Genomic DNA, 22,519 nt, shown 5'->3' with positions numbered 1-22,519 from the left:
GCAACAGATTTCTGTATATTAATTTTGTATGCTGTGACTTTACCAAATTCATTTAGCAGTTCTAATAGTTTTGGGGTCAAGTCTTGAGGGTTTTCTATATATAGTTTCATGTCTGCAAATAGTGCCTCTTCCTTACCAATTTGGATGCCTTTTATTTCTTTTTGTTGTCTAATTGCTGTGGCTAGGATTTCCAATACTATGTTAAATAAAAGTGGTAAGAGTGGATATCCTTGCCTTATTCCTGACCTTAGGGGAAAATCTCTGTTTTTCACCCTTGAGTATATGGGTTTTTGATATATGAACTTTATTATGTTGAGGTATGTGGAATTTAAGATACAAAACAAATGAACAAAGAAAAGCAAACAAAAAAACATACTCTTAAATATAGAGAACAAACCGGTGGTTGCCAGAGGGGAGGAGAAAAACAGGTGAAGGGGGTTCAGAGTACACTTATTGTGGTAAGCACTGAGTAATGTATAAAAGTGTTGAATCATCATTATATTATAAACTTGAAACTAATATAACACTGTATGTTAATTATACTTGAATTTAAAAAAAGAAAATGAATTTTTAAAAAAGAGAGAGGACTGAGGAACTGATAGCAATGGCACCCTACTTTGCTCAGCTGTGAAAAGTATCTGTGTATTTATCCTAATATAAATACTGTTATAACTATTTTGGAAGGGTGAGGGGTGGTGATCGAGAGAGCAATTTAAGAGAGCTAAGTCTTCACTAGCAAAACAGGAGTGAGTAGATGCAGTGCAAAATGGATCAATGAAGAAAGAATAATCAGGGCATTTACATATATGGAAGAAAATATCAGAAGAAACATTTTCAAGAATGGAGAGGGACTGAGGGATATGTAGGAGACTTTTTTTAATATTCAGTAATATGTAACTACATTACATCAATAAAAATGAAATATAAATTAATTTCTTAAATTCAAACATCAGTCCATTTTCATACACATAAGAACGATTAAAGTCTACATTTAATTCTATTATGATCCCTCCCAAAGGAGGTGGTACCTCTCCTTTTCCACAATTTTCTGATGGGTCACCCATGCTGTAGGATTCTTTATGGGTTTCAAGGAAGAACTTTTTTTTCTTTGGCCTTTTTTAAGTGGTGAGAGGAGAAGGAATTTTAGTTGAAATATTTGAGGTCTAAATCAAAAGCTGGATTCCAGGCCTCTACCCCATCTTCCTACCTGGTTGTGTACAACAAAATCAATAGGAAGCCAATCTTCAGCTCCATTTCAAAAGTAGACTAGACTTCTGACTAAATAAATGCATGACTGCCTGCGTGTAGCAGACTAACTGGTGATGGGAGCATAGAAAAGAAGAAGCCATAGAATCAAACTAAAACCCCTTCCTCTTATCTTTCCCCTTGCCAAGAATGCCAACAGGGAAATGGCCCGAGAAGTCCCCAGTTATTCTGGTTGGGCCCAATGTTGCTGAACCTTTGCATCCATAGAAGAAATTTGTTGGACTGAAACATCCTCAGCCTCCAGAAGACCAAAGAGACATATCTTCACCCAGGAAAACTAGAAAGAACATGAAAGGACCTCTGCAATGAAATTTGGTGACTACAAATTACACTGAGGGAAAGATAGAACATTCTACAGAGCTAGCACACAATATATCTGTTAATTGTACTGCCCCCCACCCCCAACAGCCCGAAGTAGACATGAACCACCGAGTTAGAGGGAATGAAACACCTTCAGAACAAGCAATGAATGAAGTTGGACAACACTTGTGTAGTGAGGAGGCCAGCCAAGGGCTCTACCAAGTCCTGATGGTGACAGAGATAAGGCAGAAGCTCCAGCTCTCTCAGCAATATTCCCTGTTAATGATGCATTAGATTCTGTTCCCTTTTTCTCTTTTTTTCAATCATGAAATCCCTGACCTCAAGGCTTTGTCCTCTGCTCTTGGGGGAGAGGGGAAGGGGAATAAGTTGATTCATATAGCTAAAGAAACAAATCTAAAGCAATAAAAACCAAAGGAAATAAATTATAAGGAACACCCATTAAAGAATCTTCAGAAGGATAAAATGATTTCAATTTTACTCTGTCTCACTTCTCCCCACTTCTTCTCCAGATATACCTGCATATCTATATATTTATACAGTTTTTTTTATTATTTAGTTAATATGAATTACAGACCTCATGCTTCCTCCCTTCTAAATCCAAAATGAGGAAGCTTTCTCTTTTCTCTCACTCCCTTTTTTTCTCTACTCCCCCTCACCAACACGATTTACATTCTCAATGTAATGTATTAAAAAGTTGACAGGGACGAAAGGATTCACACGATGTCTGCTAAGAAACCCAATTTCCATGATGAATTGCCCGAAGCCCCTGAATCACAAACCATTTTTTCCGCTGCTCAGAAGTTGGGTTTTTTTTTTTTTTTTAAATCTTCTTAAAGCCTCTTTCCTAATCTTCGGCTAGAAGAGATGGGTGAAAGGATTTTTTTTTTTTCTAAACTAAGGAAAGTATTAGCATCTTGGTTGTTGTGCATCAAATTTGAAAATGCAAGGTTAGTAATATTTCAAATGGGCCATGGTCCAAACCTCTTGATAAGTGAGAGTTCTCTTTCGTGTTCTCTCTCACCTCCTTCCCCACCCCGCCCCCCAGTCTTATAGCCAGTAATAAGGAGGAGCTTCAGGAGAAAAGAAAAAATTAGAGTGATTCTTCAATACCTACCCCATTTTGGAAGGTTATAGAATTACAAATAAGAGATACTCTGTTTCCTAGAGTTGGCTGGATCAACCATATCTAGGTGAAGATTTCAGCAGCACATCCCTGACCCAACTCTCATGATACACCTGTCAGCTCTGGAGCAGAGACTGTGATCAGAGCTACAAGCATCATATTCAACATATTCTCTTAAAATACTGGATTTCATGTACCCAAAAAAGTTCACCCTGGGCTACCTATTACCAGAAGGGTGAAGGGCAACACAGCATCTATCTGGGTTTTTTCTTAAGATTTGCACTTTTTAAAAAACCCATTCATTCACAAGCATTCTGGAAATTTGGGGCTCTCCTGACTATCTTCAATTTCAACTTCACATTCTCACTGTGTGCTGTGAAAGGGTCAGTCAGGTACTCCCCCTCAGGGCACAGTTGGGCTTTCCCTTCTGCCCAAGCACCTTGGCTTTCCCTATGACCCACTCTGCGAGAAAACTTACCAAAAAGGACCAAGCACTAAGAAAACTTTAAGAGAATTAAAGAAATTTTTCTTTAAAATATGTATTCAACATTATGCAGAGGAAAATGGGGAACTCTGATATTGTCTATAAATTTCTAAAACATTTGTTGATATACTGAGAGAATGAAGAGTCCATATTCTAGTTTAAGTCTGAAGTCACAATCCCCAAATTTAAGAGTCATATGAAAGCTATGAATTATCTTTCAAGAAAAATCTGCAGTACAGATATTCAGAAAAGTTTTGCAATTTAAGAGAGGATGTGAACTTGGATGTATAACTGCAAGAACCTCAATTTTGCAAGTGAAGATACTGAGGGCTTTAGAGGAAAAGGAACTGGCCTGAGCTGCACACCCAGTGAGTGACAAAACCAAATTTGGTTCCTGGTTAATATATTTCCAAATAGGTAACTTCCTGACAGTATATAGATAATGCACCTGAATCACTGAGTAAGGGCTTTACAGCCACATAGTTTCCCCTAAAGGTTATTTATACTGAACACTGTCTATGCTCTCCTAACCAAAGAGAAGTAAGGCAGTGAGGCATAGTTAGAAAGGGACAGGGGCTGTCATTACCTTTCCAAAGCACTTTTAGCAAGAAGACTTAATGGGCCACCTGACTGGAGTCTTCAAGTTGGCTTGAGTCGGAGCTAACAGGATGTCATCAGTACTCATGTCTCCCCAGTACCCAAGGAGGAAGGTGAACTTCACTTGAATGTGAAGATAGTATCATTTAAAGGAAAATCTTTGGTCTGGTCACTCATATTTGCCTCCCCAAACAATCCTTATAGAGTCATTATTCTCATACTTCCTATATCTCTTAAAGAAAGAGATTGATGCACGGAAATTAAATATAAATGAGTTGGCCATACAATGAAGAAAAAAGTCTTTTCAACAAATGGTGCTGGTACAACTGGACTTGGTATGTGAAAAAAATAATATAGCCATATGCCTTATATCCTTCACAAAAGTTAACTCTGAATGGACCATAGAATTAAATATAAAATATAAAACTCCTAGAAAATAAAATGAGAAAATCTAGATGACCTTGGATATGGCAATGACTTTTTAGACACAACACCAAAGGCATTACCCATGAAAGAAATAATTGATAAGCTAGATTTCGTTAAAATTAAAAACATCTGCTCTGCTATGATATTGTGATATAATAAGAAATATATATTAAGTCTTCACCCCTGGTTCCTGGCACAAATGCTTCTAAAGCCCTTGCAATTTCCTGATAGGAGTGAGAGAAGGAGCTTTCGTTATTCAAAATAATCCCCTTTTCAAACATACCTGAGTTTCTGCTAACTAGATAACTCTATTGAGCCCCAAGATAACTTCAGGATGGGAGCTAGTTGCCAGAGGAACCAACCATGTGATTAGAGGGTTGAAAGTTTCAGCCCCATCCGCTGAGCTCTGGGGATGAGAGAAGGGCTAGAAAATGAGATAATCATCAATGGCCAGTGGATTTAATCAATCATGTCTTCATAATGGAACCTCCATAAAAACCCCAAACAACAGTATTTGGAGAGTTTCCCAGTTGGTGAATACATGGAGGTATTGAGAGGGTGGCACACACAGAGAGGACAAGGACAAGAAAGCTCCATGTACTACCCTGCCCATACTTTATAGCCAGTTGGCCAGTAGTACAGGTAGCCTGGACTTGTGATTAGTATCTAAAGGTGAAAGCAGTCTTGTGGGACCAAGCTTAACTTGTAAAGTCTGCATTAATTACAAGTAGTTAGTGTCAGAATTTAATGAAACTGTAGGACACTAAGTTGGTGTTAACAGAAAATCATTTACTTGGAAAACCCACAAATTTGGTGTCAGAGTGCTGTCTGTAAAAAACAGATCAGATCTCTGAAAGACATTATCAAGAAAATGAGAGGATAAGCCACAGACTGGGAGAAAATATTTGCAAAAGATATATCTGATAAAATACTGTTATCCAAAATATATAAAGAACTCTTAAAACTCAACAATAAGAAAATGAATGGCTTGGTTTTAAAAATGAGCAAAACAGACACTTCACCAGATGGCAAATATCCATACAAAAAGATAATACACATCATATGCCATTAGGGAAATGCAAATCAAAATAACAATGAAATACCACTACTTACCTATTAGAATGGCCAAAATCCAGAACACTGACACCACCAAGTGCTGGTGATGATGTGGAGCATCAGGAACTTTCATTCATTTTTGATGGGAATGCAAAATGGTACAGCTACTTTAAAAGACAGCTTGGTAGTTTCTTACAAAACTAAAAATGTTCTTACTATAAGATTCAGCAATTGCAGGCCTTGGAGTTTATCTATATGAGTTGAAAATTTATGTCTGCACAAAAACCTGTACACAGATGTTTATAGCAGCTTCATTCATAATTGCCAAAACTTGGTAGCAACTAAGATGTCTTTCAGTTGGTGAATGGATAAACACACTGTGATACACCCAGACAATGGAATATTATTCCATGCTAAAAAGAAAGGAACTATCAAGCCATGAAAAGATAATGGAGGAATTTCAGTCCATATCACTAAGTAAAAGAAGCCAATCTGAAAAGACCATATACTCTGTGACTACAACCATATGACATTCTGAAAAAGGCTAAACTGTGGAGACAGTAAAATGATCAGTGGTTGCCAGGGAAGAGGGGGCAGAATAAGAAGCACACAAAGGATTTTTAGGACAGCGAAACTGTTCTATATGATATTACAAGTCATTATACATTGGTTAAAACCTACAGAATGCACAACACCAAGAATGTACCCTAATGTAATCTAGTTGGATGATAATGATGTGTAGGTTCGTCAACTGTAATAAGTATAACACTGGTTCAGGATTTTATCAACTATCAGTGGGGGAAGATGTGCATGTGTGGAGACAAGGGGTATATGAGAACTTTCTGTACTTCCTGCTCAATATTTCTGTAAATCTAAAACTGCTCTAAAAAACAAAGTTTATTTAGAAGGGAAAAAATAAATTACAATAAAATAAATGAGCTGTACAGGGCAGGTGGTACCTTCTAATGTCAAAGCCTATGGAATTGTGTTAAGGCCACAGCAAAGACAAAGGGAGGGAGGGAGGGAAGGAAGGAGGGAGGGAGGGAAGAGAGAAAGAAAGAGAGAGAAAGGTAAAATTCAGAGGTCATATAGTGACAGGGATAAGAAAGAAGTAAATGGGGGTACATTTGAAGTCAATTCATCCTCAGTGAAGTAAAATGGAAGAAACAGTCAGAATATTCTGAAATTAGCCTTCCTGCATAATTTAAAAGTTGTTAAAATTGGAAGGGGAAAAAGGTAATAGATAGAGATAAATAATCACATTAGAAAAGAAAAAGGAAGATTTCACTTCATTGGCTGATAAGTGTGTTCACTGTTGATGTGATAACAAGAAAAGAAGATTCCACCACAGCAAAGAAATGGCCCTATAGACTGGAAGTTCCATGAGAAGAGGCACTTTTTTTCATTCACTGTGTATGACCAATTCCTAGAATGTGGCTAACACCCAATAAATGTTAAATGAATAAATGATTTCATAAATCAGAAGGTTTAGATGTAGGAAGAACAGATAGAAATAAAACATATAATAACGAAAAATTCAAAACTCAGAAGAGAAAAAGAGAAAGGAACAGAGGTAATTTGTGAAGAAAAAATGGCTAAGAATTTTCAAAACTGATTAAAGACTTTAAATCCACAGATTCAAGAATCCCAGAAAATCCCAAGCAGGACAAATAAAAAGAAATTCATCCCTTGACAAATCATAGAAAATATAAAGAAAACCAAAGATAAATCAAAAATTTTAAACTCTGTCACTGAAAATGGAGAGATTACCTTCAAAGAAATGACACTTACACAACTAACTTTGGAACAAAAACCAAAACTAAAAGACAACAGAGAACTTTTCTAAGTCCTGAAGGAAAAAAAAACCTGCAGCCTAGAATTCTCTATCCAACAAAAATATCTTTTAAGAGAGCAAATAAAATATATTTCAGAAAAATACTGAAACATTTCGTAATTGGCAGACCCTCACTGAAAAAATTCTGAAGGATGTGCTGGTGAGCAATAATCCCAGATTGAAAGTCTGAAACACAGGAGTAAAAAGTGAAAACTGAGTAGAAATATATGAAGAATTATAAATAAACATAGATATAAATCAGTAATATGCCCATGGGGTTAAAAATTTTAAAAGCATTATAACCAAAGAGTAATAGTCAAAGTTATGGTGAATGGAATTACAGTGCTCTAAGGGGTTACTTGGAAGATGGAGAAGTTATTAATGTTTTTCTTTTATAAGTCAAATATGCATTTTGTAATTTCCAGAGGAACTTCTGAAAGAATAAAACAACAGTAATACCTCCCCCCAAAATTAGGAGGGGTGGAACAACAACAAAAAAATAACAGTAAAAACTAAAATGGAGGAACAAACATGAAATTGATGTAGAAAATATACAGCACAGGGGCACCTGGGTGGCTCAATCAGTTAAGTGGTTAGCTCTTGATTTCGGCTCAAGTCATGATCTCAGGGTCGTGAGCTCAATCCCCATGTGGGGCTCTGCGCTCAGCGTGGAGTCTGCTTGAGGATTCTCTCTCTCCCTCTCCCTCTGCTCCTCTCCCCACTCATGCTCTCTCTCTTTTAGAATAAACAAATCTTTAAAAAACAAACAAACAAAAAATACAGCACAAAAATTCCAAAAAATTGGGGCACCTGCGTGGCTCATTCAGTTAAATGTAAGACTCTTGATCTCAGCTCAGGTCTTGACCTCAGGGTCATGAGTTCAAGCCTGGTGTTGGGCTCCACGCTGGGTGTAGAGCCTACTTTAAAAAAAAATTCCAAAAATATCAGTAATTATGACAAATATAAACCAGCAATTCTTCAATTAAGAAAATGAGGTTAAAAAAACATAAAATCTGACTATATACCATTTTCAAAAGATACATAAAATATAAGGATACAGAAAAGTTCAAAGTAAAAGGTAGCATAAAAAAACAAAACTGGGGGCATCACGTTGCCTTATTTCAAGCTATATTACAAAGCAGTGATCACCAAGACATTGGTACGTGATCACCATGGTACTGGCACAAAAACAGACATATAGACCAATGGAACAGAATAGAGAGCCCAGATACAGACCCTCAACTCTATGGTCAAATAATCTTCGACAAAGCAGGAAAGAATGCCCAATGGAAAAAAGACAGTCTCTTCAACAAATGGTGTTGGGAAAATTGGACAGTTATATACAGAAGAATAAAACTCGAACATTCTCTAACACTATACACAAAGATAAACTCAAAATGGATGAAAGACCTCAATGTAAGACAGGAATCCATCAAAATCCTAGAGGAGAACATAAGCAGTAACCACTTCGACATCGGCCACAGCAAACTCTTTCAAGATACATCTCCAAAGCCTAGTGAAACAAAAGCAAAAATGAACTTTTGGGACTTCATCAAGATAAAAAGCTTCTGCACAGCAAAGGAAACAGTCAACAAAACAAAGAAGCAACCCACGGAATGGGAAAAGATATTTGCAAATGACACTACAGACAAAGGGCTGGTATCCAAGATCTATAAAGAACTTCTCAAAATCAACACCCAAAAAACAAATAATCAAGTCAAAAAATGGGCAGAAGACATGAATGGACACTTCTCCAAAGAAGACATACAAATGGCTAACAGACACATGAAAATATGTTCATCATCATTAGCCATCAGGGAAATTCAAATCAAAACCACATCGAAATACCACCTTACACCAGTTAGAATGGCAAAAATTGACAAGGCAAGAAACAACAAATGTTAGAGAGGTTGTGGAGAAAGGGGAACCCTCTTTCACTCTTGGTGGGAATGCAAGTTGGTACAGCCACTTTGGAAAACAGTGTGGAGGTGCCTCAAAAAATTAAAAATAGAGGTACCCTATGACCCAGCAATTGTACTACTGGGTATTTACCCCAAAGACACAGATGTAGTGAAAAGAAGGGCCATATGCACCCCAAAGTTCATAGCAGCAATGTCCGCAATAGCCAAACTGGGAAAGAACTGAGATGCCCTTCAACAGATGAATGGATAAAGAAGATGTGGTCCATATATACAATGGAATATTACTCAGCCATCAGAAAGAATGAATACCCAACTTTTACATCAACATGGATGGGACTGGAGGGGATTTTGCTAAGTGAAATAAGTCAAGCAGAGAAAGTCAATTATCATATGGTTTCACTTATTTGTGGCACATAAGGAATAGCATGGAGGACATTAGGAGAAGGAAGGGAGAAATGAAGGGGGAGGAATCAGAGGGAGAGATGAACCATGAGAGACTATGGACTCTGAGAAACAAACTGAGGGTTTTAGAGGGGAGGGGAGTGGGGGGATGGATTAGCCCAGTGATGGGTATTAAGGAGGGCACGTACTGCATGGAGCACTGGGTGTTATATGAAAACAATGAATCGTGGAACACTACATCAAAAACTAATGGTATATTGTATGGTGAATAACATACCATAATAAAATAAAATTTAAAAAAATAAAAGATAAAAATAAAGTAAAATAATTTAAAAAAATAAAAATACTAATATAAAGAAAGCGTAGATATATTCATATCAGACAAAATAGAGTTTGAGGCAAAAACCATTCCTAGACATAAAGGCAGTCACTTCATAATAGTAAAAAGTTTCAATTCATGAGGAAAAGAAAAAATGTGAAGTTCATGTGCATTTACAGTATGGCCTAAAATATATAATACAGAAATACATAATAGATACAAAAGTAAATATCCATCAATTATGAAGATTTTAACACTCTTTCAAGTGTTTCACAGAATATGCTGATTAAAACCATGAGGATATAAATCTGAAAAACAGGATTGACAATCCTGACCAAATGGACATATAGAGAACACTATACCCCACAACTACAGAATATGCTGCTTTTTGCAAACATACACCTATATTTACAAAATTAGGCCATACAATGGACCGAGCAAGTCTCAACAAATTTCTAAGGACCACAATGCATTTAAACCAGAAATAATATTAAAATAATTCTTAAATTCTCAAATATTTGGGAATTAAAGTTATATTGATAAACATGAGTCACAGAAGAAATAAGGGAAATTTCAAGCACTTCAAGCTAAATAACAAGGAAATTACTATACACTGAATGCTATACACTGAAACCTATAGGAAATATTGGCCTTAAAATATATCTATTACTTAGGGAAAAAATGGTGAGTTAAGCATCCATGACAAAAAGTTAGGAAAAGAGTTGGGAAAGAAACCTAGAAAAAGAGGGAATAGGAGAATCAATGGAACAGAAAGTAAACATAAAAGAGATGGGCAGGGGAAAAAAAAAAGTGATGGGCAGGGGGAAGGGAAGAGGAGTAGAAAATAAAGCCAAAGTTGATTCTCTGGAATAAGTGATGGCACAGATGACTAACAGCAGGAATGAAAAGGAAATCAGTTCAGGTGCTAATGACAACAAACAGGTAAGAGAAAATTATGAGCAACTTAATGGCTATAAACTTGAAAATACAAATGAAATAGACATGATGACATACTTGGCATTTTTGATGCCCAGAACAGATCATTTTTAACACCCCAAACTTCTATTCAACAAAATTGTTTTTAGGAATAATCATGTAATCAAAGAAATAATAATAGTGGCCAGAAAGAAACACAGCGAAAATTTCTTTTACTGAACTTTGCATGCTAGTAAATACGGACACATAACAAAAAAAAAAAAAGTTTCAATAAAATATTACAGGAAAAAAGGATGAAAAAAGTAATGAAGTAATACTTTTGAATTATGCTAATGTATTTTAAAAGAGAAAATATTTATACTTAAATAGTAATCTGTCACTGTAGTAAATAGAAATAATTTCTGTTTTTGTGCCTAAACTTCTGCAACTGCATCAATGACTTCACAAAAATTGATCTTCTTCACATATCCATACACATATGCAATTTAGACAGATATTTCATATTATCTTCAAAGTTGAGCAAAAAAATACTATTAATTTTAATTTTGAAAATTATCTTTCATATGAAGGGACAGATATATAAGCAGTTGGGAAGAGTTCTCAAATATAATGTTAAACTTGTCCATGATTGATAAAAATATTACTCCATAATAAATTTCAGAAATTGCAAAACTTCATGCCTGTGTTCTTTGGGATCCACTCTAGTTCCTTTCAAACATCTCTACAGATGTTTGTGAACTCCAAAGTGGTCACATAGAATGATAGAATTTATGTAACTCAAGTTGTTTCTTTGCATTTCCAATCACCGGACTATCATTGTTAATTTATAATCTACTATTTAAACTCAGGAATATGTAATATACTACATGTACCATATGTAGTACAGTTGGAGACATAAACTGCACACAAAGCAATCAAGCTTAAATAATTCCAAACCATCGGGGTGCCTGGGTGGCTCAGCTTGTTAAGCATCTGCCTTCAGCTCAGGTCATGATTTCAGAGTCCTGGGATCAAACTCCCTGTGGGCTCCCTGCTCAATGGGGAGTCTGCTTCTCCCTCTCACTCTGCCCCTCCCCCCCCCACTCGATCTCTCTCTCTCTCTCTCTCTCAAATAAATAAAATCTTAAAAAACAGAATAAGTTTTTAAAGTGCCAGTTTGAAGCTTATATATAAATACTATTTAAATGTAACAGAAATCTCAGCCATTTTTTTTATAACAACCAAGGAAAGATTGGGAGGGGTTTGAGATTTCTGACATTTTCACTGATTTTCTTATTGTTTTTGGATTCTCCATAGACAGTGCACACCTTTACTGCATACACCTATGGTACAATGTTCCCACCACCCTGGTCTTGGTACTAAATGGACAAATTCCTGAAAAGTTAAAACTTATCAAAACTCCCTGTCACCAGAACGTGCACGTACGAATGTTCCCAGCAGCAGTTGTTCATGATTGCCAAAAAGAAAACTGAAACAACCTTAATATCCATCAACAATAGGATGGATAGTATATGGTATAGTCATATGTGGAGTACTTTACAGCCAAACCCCCTTCTAACAGTGCCCTTTCTTTATAACACCTACTGCAATTTGTTACCACATGTGTGTCCATTTGCTTACTCTCATTTATTGCTCATTTTCCCCACTGGTTGGTAAGCTCCATGAAGACAAACATCAAGTCCCAATTTATATTTAGCACTCAGGCTGGTGCCTAGACATGGTAGACACTCAGAAGTCATTTTATGCATGCATTCATGAATGAATAAAGAGTGGTTACAGTTGAGCCCTGCTTGCCTAGGAACAATTCTGTCACTTTGAGGTGACTTTGTCATGATCTACTAAGTATTTATCTCTTTGTTTTGTCCTCAAAGGAAAACCCAATTTTCCTCACTTCCAAAATCCTGGAGGATCTTCAAATACAGGCAATGACTGATGTGGAACTGATTTACTCTGAGGATTTCAGGTATCTAACATCAATCAGAATATAACAAATAAACATTACTAGCATTATTGAATGCTAATGTGCACTACAACCCTAAGAGTCTCAATCATATGAGGTAGGTACTAGTATTAATACCATTTTGCAGATGGGAAAACTGAGGCAAAGAATAACTTTTCAAAACTCATACAGCTGGGTAAGTGGTGGAGTTGGATTCGAACCTGACAGGCCACACTGTGCTATGCTGCATCAACTTTTCAGGGTTGTAACTAAGAGTATTATAATTATAGCTCACACCACAAATTGGTAGCAAGTTGAACAGCATGGTGTGGGTTGTGCGGTAAAGAGAAGACTGAACTGATAGGCACCATATGGGGCCTGTGAAGCCAGACTTCAGAAAGCCAGTGCTCATGTGGGCTTCCAATAAAGAACCCTTCAGATCCCACATTTTTCCTGTGCTGGGTAATCACAGGATTTACCTGGAGGAGTCAGGATTGTGTCTCTTGTGATCCTGGCTGGGGGCTCAGAGCTCCTGTTGCTACTGGAGTCATCTATAATTAGAGGATTAAACCAACTCACATTTGGGCTGACTGCAGGCATCCTTGACAAACATCAGTCTTACTGATGGGTACGGATGTCTCTGTGGTTTGTAGCTCCATGTAGAGATGGATAGAACATCAAAAAAATAGAAAAGGAAAATAAACTGCAGAAACCTTTCAAATTTTCACTTCTGCCTACTCAGACTGTATTCCCTTTTTCAAACATTTTATGCACCGGAGATATATAGTCACCCCTCCTTCCTCTGCCTCCCTGAAGACTGGCTGCAGCACAGCATCTATATAGCTTATATCACATGGCACTGGGCTATATACAATCTAGGGACACTATCATTCATACCCTCAGGTTTGTTTGGCACAGGTAAAGCATCGGAGTCTCTTCCAAAGCTGCCCTTCCTTTCACTGGCTTTTCTTGATACACTGGCTTCTGAGCAGAAGCACATGGCCTGATTTCTGCCCTCAGGCTATAGAACTTCTCCATTAGGTCCCCAGACCCTTAAATACTCAGCTCCTAGTCTTTCTGACCTCCCTCTGGTCAGCTACTGAGATATTACCAAATTATAACAAGTTTATTACAGAAACATCAAATGATATTAAAGTATATTAAGGAGAAGGTGAAAGTCCCCAATCACTCCACCCATACTCTAAAGATGACCACTGTTATCAGCTTGTGCTTATATTCACAAAGCACATAAAAATTGATAGATGAATGTTAGCAGATTATAAGATATTATTTCTACTATTTATAATCTAATTTTCCTACTCAATAACATGTTATGGACATTTGCCTATATCTGGATAATTTGAAGGATTGGTCTACCTTATCCTTATTAATGGCTGCATAGTATTTCACAGTCCAAAACAAACTCACCTCAGTGCAAAGAATCACTATCTATCCAGATTAAAAAATGGCAGTCTTCCTTGACACACTTTTCCCTATCATCTCCCCAAAGCTAGTCACTTAACTAAGTCCTGGTGTATTTGCTTCCTGAATTCACTCAAATTCACTGCTCCTCTCATCTCTATCATTACCACTTGAGTCCAAGCTACCATCTTCTCTCACCTAAACTTCTGCAATTATCTCTCAATAGGTACTTTTTCAAATTTTAAATCTGATCAGATCATCAAGCCCAACATCCAGTCCCTCTTTCTTTAAAGCATTGTCATAGCTTCCCTTTGCTCTTGAGACATGAACAGGATGCCCACAAGTCCCTCATGGGGTGGCCCCTGCTGAAGCAAAAGGTCATGCACATTTAAAATTCTGATAATCATCATCAATCTCTCCAAAACTCAAGCAAGGTTACATTACCACCAATGGTACTTGAAAGTCTGAGAAAGAGATGCTGTTAAACTCCCCCACCTCTACCCCACCATCACCACTATCCTATACCAAAAAAAACTCCCAGGGACAAAATGTTGATTTAACCAGCACTACGTCTATGACTTGAGGCAATTTCAAATTAATACAGAAAATGCTGCAGTAGCTTCAACTCTGCCAGCTATGTTACCACACAAAGGCTCAGTTGGGAGGTAATTACAAACCACAGAATCCCAGACCTCCCACAGACCTGAAAGAGGGCAGGTCTGTTTGGCTACTGAACACTTCCAATTTCAGTATCTCTCGGGCAGCCAGCTGGAAGCTGCCATCTGGTTTGTGAAGGGAAGTCCCTCGATGGTTCTTTCTTCAATCTGGGAAAGTATTTGCTGTCAATTTCCTCTTTTTAACTGGTCACTGGATCAGTTTGAAGCCACACCTTCCCCACATTTTTTCCAGCTTAATTCTTAATTAATGCTTAGCAAATTGTGAGGCCTCTGATCTAAGAGTGAAGTCACATTCTGAACCCACACTTATACTGGATTTTGGTTCATCCCCAATCTACTTTGTTACAAAGCAATAGGTGATTCATGCAATCTACAACTGGTGCCTAAGTCCCTCCCCACTATAACTCTGTGTCTCCCTCTGAAAACCCAAACTAAAAGATGACCATGATTTAAGTTTTTGAGGGGACTCCATCCTTTGGGGAACTATCACAAACGGGATATTTTTACTAACAAACTGACCTGTTTCCTCTGTGATCTCTTTGTCTGGGGAAGCCATTGTCTCAGCTGATTTCTGTATTCCTTCCAGCCAAATAGTACAGAACTCTTCTTGGAGGAGCTCTGAAAGGGAACTTTGGCTTTAGAGCAACACAGGCCTGCCTTTCAATCATGACTCTCAGGTTTATTAGCTATGTGACCTTGAGCTTTAAGGTGATTTAAAGTCTCTGAATCTCATTTTACTCAGTTGAAAGTGATACTATTATTCATTCACTATATTATTCAAACTAAATAATATCATCTGTGAAAATCTTGATTTGGGCTCAATTGCGGGATCCAATAAAAGTTGTAGGATGTTTTTAGCTTTGACATTTTTTATGGCTGTTGTTAATTTGTGCTTTTTGTTTTCTGTTCTTAGCTATCACTATTCTTTACTGTATCTGGTGAATTGTCAGAACTAAACAAGTAAAAAGAGGACTTCCTACACTTTCTAGAAAAGAAAAGTATATTTGAAAAAAATGCCTTATATTCCACTTCAAAATTTCAAAATAAGCAATCAACGTATATAACTAAAGATAACTAAACATAAATAAAGTATGTCAGGGCTTCAGGGTAAAGGGGGCAAAAAGAAACAAAACAATCTCCTTCTCTCATATCTGATGAACTAATCCAAAATTAGTAAATAATGATACCAGCAAAAAAATTCATCAACAACAATCCAAACATCTGCAAAACCTCAAAAGTGGTGACCAAGAAGTGAATCACATTTATGGTGTGGCTCTGTAAGTTCCTAACATTGGCCTCAGCAACCAGAAACCAAACTGGCAAAAAAAGGTGAGTCAACAAAATCTTGAGACTTCCTCCAACTTGCCTCCAGTCTGGAGAGAAGACAGGGGGCTGAGCCAAGTAAACATCATATTTAAAACTCTTGAGATAAAAGCCCCCTATCACTCACAAAAGAATCTTGGGGTCTCAGTAAGAAGTAGTAAAATAGCCTTCCAAGTGCCAAGCTGAATTGTGAGGATGGTCTGAAGCTTGTGGATATCCTCCCTAGAAAAGAGACACACCCTGACTAGGAGGTATAAACTCAGAACAGGGCCTTCAATAAAATCCCAGAAGACATCCCAGAGCCCAGGCCACACAGCAAAGCCAGCCTATACCTCCAAAAGACTTCTCCTTTTCCACCTCCCGCCCCAGCTCCTACCCTGTGCCCTCAGGGAAGTTGGAAAGTGAATAAAACTGCAATAGCTCAACCTTTAAACTGTAGTGAAGAAATACAGATTTCAGTTACAGAGGGAAAGGAGCTAAGAAAATTCATCTACACTCAAAGAAAATAGAAGGGCGAACAGAGCTTCCCACATTAACATGAACAAGATACCAAAAAAGGGGGGGACAGTTATGCAAATATACCACATCTAAAGGAATATAGCATGCTAATGACAAAGTACCTGTTTTAGAAGAAAATTTCATGCATCTGATTTGGGCTATAGAGAAACTTCATAAAAACATAAAAATCTATAATCAAGAATAGGAAGACAAAATTACAGAATGAGACCAAAAATGAGATTACATAGCTAATGAAACAATGTAAAGACCAAAATCACATCATTAAAGAACTAATAGGCAAATTAGAAACATTAAAGAACAATCCAGGCCTTGCTAACAGAGGAATGACATGAGATAATAAATATATCTTGGGGGAAAAAATAGTTTTAAAAGCACTTAGAAGATAATAGATATGAAGGACAAAGGCCATCCAACATAGGAATTGTCCCTGAAGAAGAGCCCCAAAACAGAATAGAAATGCAGTTGGAGATATAACACAAGAAAAATTCCCTGCTATAAAGAAAGAACCAATACCATGTGCCAGAAAATTCCAGATGGGATTATCAACAAGACATCACCTTCTCGCACTACTGATATCCAAAGGCTATGAAAGAACTATGCAGGCATCCAGCACTCTCCAAAAAAAAATATAGATAGATAGATAGATGATAGATAGATAGATAGATAGATAGATCACCTATAAAGAGAGCAAATACAAAACATGTAAAAGTAACAAATATTCTCAACATGAAAGAACTTGGAGAATAAAGTATCTAAGAATCCATCTTGAAAAACCTAACTAATAATGAATCCAGTCAACCAAGAATAAATGGAGGAAACAGTACAAAATCCAGTACCCAAAGATAGTGGAACTATGCCCACAGCCTTATTAGAAAGAAACTGGGACAAACTCAGCCAGAACAACGTGAAGGCAACCAGCAGAAACTTTCAAGGATGCAAGAATGCAGAGAGCAAGTATCATTAGTTCATCTTGAAAAAACCTTGACAAGGAAATCCAGCTTACCAAAAATGAATCACAATTTTAAAAAATAATTCAGAAAAGCAGAAACTGGTATATGGACAGGTGGGGCAAAGGGGAGCAGCAAATTCATTTAGTTATAGATGTAAGACTAAACCATGATAATTATGGAATTTAAGAATTATAAATGTAGAATATAAATGCTTTATACTCTGACATTTTGTTTAAATAATGTCACTAAAAACTCCTAAGATGAGGGGAGTGGGAAATGAGGTGAGAAGAAGATTAAAAGTTTTAATTTCCTTATCTTTCATAGCAGAGAGTCAATCAATATGTCTAAAATTAAACATGGATCTTTAAAAGAAAAAATACCTCTAGCTTTCTTAATTTTTTTTTTATAATCTTTCTTTGTAACCTTAGGGAGAACTTTTAGGATCTAATATCTCTGTGGTAAAAAAAACATTATCTGAAGTTCCATAATTCCTTTGGTTTCTCTTTGGTTTCTTTTTCTTCTGTTAAATTCAACAAAAATTCAATTTAATGCTTTTTTTCTTTTTCTAAAAATATAGAGTAAGATCCAATTTTTACAAAAGTATTCTGCATTTTTCATTCCATTTACACACATAAAGAGCTACCTGGAATGATATTCACCTGAAGTTACTAGGTTACCTCTTGACAGGATGAGGTGATATTTTTGTTCTTTTTTTTTTTTTGCTTACATATTTTATATTTAACATATATTACCTAAGTAAGAACAACAAAGTCATTTAGTCTTACACACTTAAATACTAGATTACAAAATTAGTCTCAAAATCCTCCCATTTCTATATGCATGCCCTTTGCAATATGACTTTGAAGCTCCATCATTATGGGGCAGAATCTACTTCCATATCTCTGAATCTGAACTGCTCTTATGATTTGACTTGTGCTAATCCAGTAGAATATGGCAGAAATAACATATGACTTCTGAATATAGGCTTCAAAAAGCCTTGCAGCTTCTTCTCTCGCCTTATTAGATTACTTCCCTGAAACTGCCATATGAAGAAGCCTAAACCAACTTACTAAAGGAGGGGCCAAGCAACAGAGTTGAGGAGTCAAAGCCGCCTAGACTAGCCAGCTGACAACCAGCACCAGTATGTGTGAACGAGGACATCTTAGACCAGATATCCCCCAGTAGAGCTACCAGATGACTAAGGTGACTGAGTGACCCCAAATGAGGCCTGCAGAAAAGCTGCCCTGCTGAGCCCAACACAAATTGCTGCCCCCACCAAACTGTGAGAAAATAAAACAGCTATTGTTTTAAGCTGCTAATTTTGAGGTGGTTTGTTATGCATCAGTAGATAACTGATACATGTCACCACAGGTTCAGTGTGCTAAAACATGGTCAGACTTTCAATTTAAATGGAAGACTAAGCACATATATTTGTCTCCCCAAGTCCACTGAGCCAACATTAAAATAATACAAAAGGAATAAAGTCATAAGAACAAATTCCAACTGGACAAGACTGAACCATATGCTCAGGGATAAACCAATCCCAGGCCAAGAGAATGAGAGCACAGTCCTTGGCTTGTAATATCATGATTTACCCCTAGGTCTGAGAGGGGATCAGCACAGGGCTTGGCAGATGCTAAATACCCAAAATACTAGAGGTCTTCCAGAAAGGAAATAATGAGGGTCACTCACATCTACCGACCAGTTAAATTATGAAAAACATATTCCACCAAAAATTTTTCTAAGCAATAGCTGAACCCTGAGAAGTGAGATCTACTTTACATAGAATCAAATATCAAATCCATATCTATAGGGGTAGAAGCAGAAAAGGGGCCAAGAAAAGAGACATATGTAGAATAATCATAAAAACAGAAGACACTAACAGCAGTGTATTCATTCAACCACAGTATTTATTGAGTGACTACTATGTGCTAGACACTCTAAATACACAGAAACCAAAGGAAACACTGCAAGAAAAAGTGCTAAGGTCGTCAAATGCTGTAAAGAAGTCAAAGAGAGTGAGGTCTGACAAAGGGCCAGCAGCTACAATGAAGGATGGGAGTCCTTGATTACTCTGGAGAGTACAATTTTAGTAGAGACCTAAAGGTGAATGAAGATAGTGAAAGTTATGGGGAGAAAGTGAATACAGAGGTTACAAGACTACGTATTTAGAAACTTGGGGGGTGATAAAAAGGTAAGGAATAGGATAGCAATCACAGGGAGCAGCTGAATCAAGTAAAGGCTTTATTAAGGTAGCAGATTTGTTGAAGACAGAGAACTTGAGTTTGAATAGAGGGAAAGACAAGCAGATGTATATAAAGACTTTGATGTCCTTAGGTGAAATGGAGAGAAAACAGGGCCATCTCATTAGAATGGTCCAGATCTCTCAGCAAAGAAGGAATGATCCATTTCAGAAGATAGATCCCTCTGTGTGACCAATTCAGAGAATCTGAAGCCTAGAGGGTGGCTCTTGGATGTTTTCCACCTTCCTCACCCCAGTAGATAGAAAACCTGGCCCAGAATAACAGCTAGTGTTGTGCAATCAGAGGTATTGCCTATCCCAATCCCCAACTAGGAAACATCTAAAATGATTCCAGGGATCTTCAACTCCTGGTATGCATGCCCTTGCCTAATGCCCTCCTCTTGAGTGTGGGCTAGCCAACTGAGTCACTCCTTATGAATAAAATATGACAAAAGTGATGAGATGTCACCTCCAAGATTACGTTAAAAAAAGACTTTCTGTTATGCTTGTCCTCTTACTCCAAAGAAGCCAGATATGATGTTCTTATCTGTCCTAAGGGAAGGACCACGTGTGAAGAGAAGAAGGGAAGGTTCCAGGCAACAGTGAGCAAAGAACTGAGGTCACTCAGCCCAACAACCCATGAGGAACTTAATCCTGCCAAAAGTCTTGTGTACAAACTTAGAAGTGAATCCTTCCCCAGTCTGGCCTTGATATTACTTCAGTCTTAGTCCACACTAACTGCAGCCTGGTAAGAAACCCTGAACTCTGGAAAATCACATGTGGATGACTTATGTAAACTGTGAGACAGTAAGTATTTCTTATGTTACTAAATTTGGGATAATTTGTAACATATGGATAGATAACAAATTACACCTGATATCACAGTTCTAACAAGATCTAACAAAGCATCTCAACAAAGGGTTTCACTGGATCCCCTGATGATAGCCCCTAGTATTACAGATAATCTCCAAAATACCATTTTTCCCTCTTAAGAATATAATAGAGGTAGTTTCTAAGACTAGAAATATACTTTACTTAAGCTCTGTCATTTTCCATGTTTCTAAATTCTCAGAACCACCTTACTCATCATCCAAAAACTCGTTCCTTCCACAGGGAAAGTGCCTCTCATGTGAGGTCTCCTCCTATTTCCCCATCTCCATACTCCTGCCCCACTCGAATACTGATGCCCCAGCTCCCAAAGCCCCTTATTTCTTTCATACTCTCCAATGTCAGGTATCTATTACTGTATAACAAACCACCCCAGAACTTAATGGCATAAAATACCATTAATGGATTTTTTTTCACAATCCTGTGCCTTGCTGGTCTCACCTGGACTAACTCACGCAGCTAGAGGGTCTGCTTGATGCTCAACTCAGCTGAGGCAGTGAGGACAGCTGGGATTTCTGGGCTGCTCTCTTAACATGTGTCTTAGCCTCAAGGAGACCATGCCAAGCAGGACTTACATACAAGGTGGAGGCAGCACTCCGGGAAGGTAAGCCTTCATGCACAAGCATTTTATCAAGCTTCCGCTTGCTTTATGGATGTCCCATTGGCCAAAGCAAGTCACATGACCAAGGCCAGCCTAAACGTGGAGGGGAACTACAGGAGCATGGGTAGTGGCTGTGGGTGCCGGGATGCAAGTTATTCACTGAAGGGGAATTCGGAGGAGCAAATTACCCCAATCTCTTAACTCAGTCCCAACCAGCATTCCTAGATTAATCTTCCCCAAACACCTGTTCCATTATTCCACACCCTTGCTCAATCCTCTCTTGGATTCAGTGAGGCATTGAACAACTTCTCTCAAACCCACCCTGTGGATAAAATGTGGAATAAATGTTACATTTAGGGAAGAAGCAGTCCTGCTGTGTGTGTTATATACTATTCATTGATCACATCTGAGAATTACAATCAACCAGGCAACCAGAGGATGGGAGATGGGAAGGGATCTCAAAACCAACTCTTGTCTGAGTGTACAAACTGTCCTTTATGTCTTTATTCCTAGTCCCAGTCTATAGTGTGTTAGGCCTATAAATACTTGATGTATGGTTGGATGGATGGATGGATGGATGGGTGGATGGATGGATGGATGAGTTAAAGTGGGAGCATTGAATGAAGGACTCTTAAAGCAGTGGTTCTCAAATTTAAGCATTAATCAGAAGCACCTGGAGGACTTGTTAAACCACAGATTTCAGAGACCCATGCCCTAACTGGGGGAAGGAAGGCTGAGAATTTGCATTTCTAGCAAGTTTCCAGGTGATGCTAACATTGCAAATCGTGGGCCACACTTTCAGAACCCCTGGCCCAGAGAAGAGATCAAGGGAAGACATACTATCATTCACATATCTGAAGACCTGCTGTGGCCCAGAGAAAGCTGATTTGTTCTGCATGGCTCCAGGATTTGGAAAGTTACCTGGGGGTAGATTTCGATTCAACATTAAAACATGTTTTCTAATAACTAGGGTTAACAATGTAAAACAATGGAATGGTTCTCCCCACCCTCTCCTGCCTCTTTTTCTGCCTTCCCTTAACTTCCCTCCTACTACCATACTCCTGTTTCAGTAACAAGTTTACAGCCCTAGCTGAGAGTGAGGATCTCACATTTCCACAATCAGAAATGTCCCTCTCCCAGGAACCAAATGTCAGCAATTTTCTGAATACAATCTTATGAGGGGAGAGAAAGAACCAGGCTCTAAAATATCCATTTGTCTCATTTTGTGCTGTAATATTATGATGAGTTTTGGCTCAGGTAAGCAAAGCAATC

Source organism: Zalophus californianus, chromosome 1 (assembly GCF_009762305.2).
Source record: "Zalophus californianus isolate mZalCal1 chromosome 1, mZalCal1.pri.v2, whole genome shotgun sequence".
Taxonomy (NCBI): domain Eukaryota; kingdom Metazoa; phylum Chordata; class Mammalia; order Carnivora; family Otariidae; genus Zalophus; species Zalophus californianus.
This window is presented reverse-complemented; position numbering follows the sequence as displayed.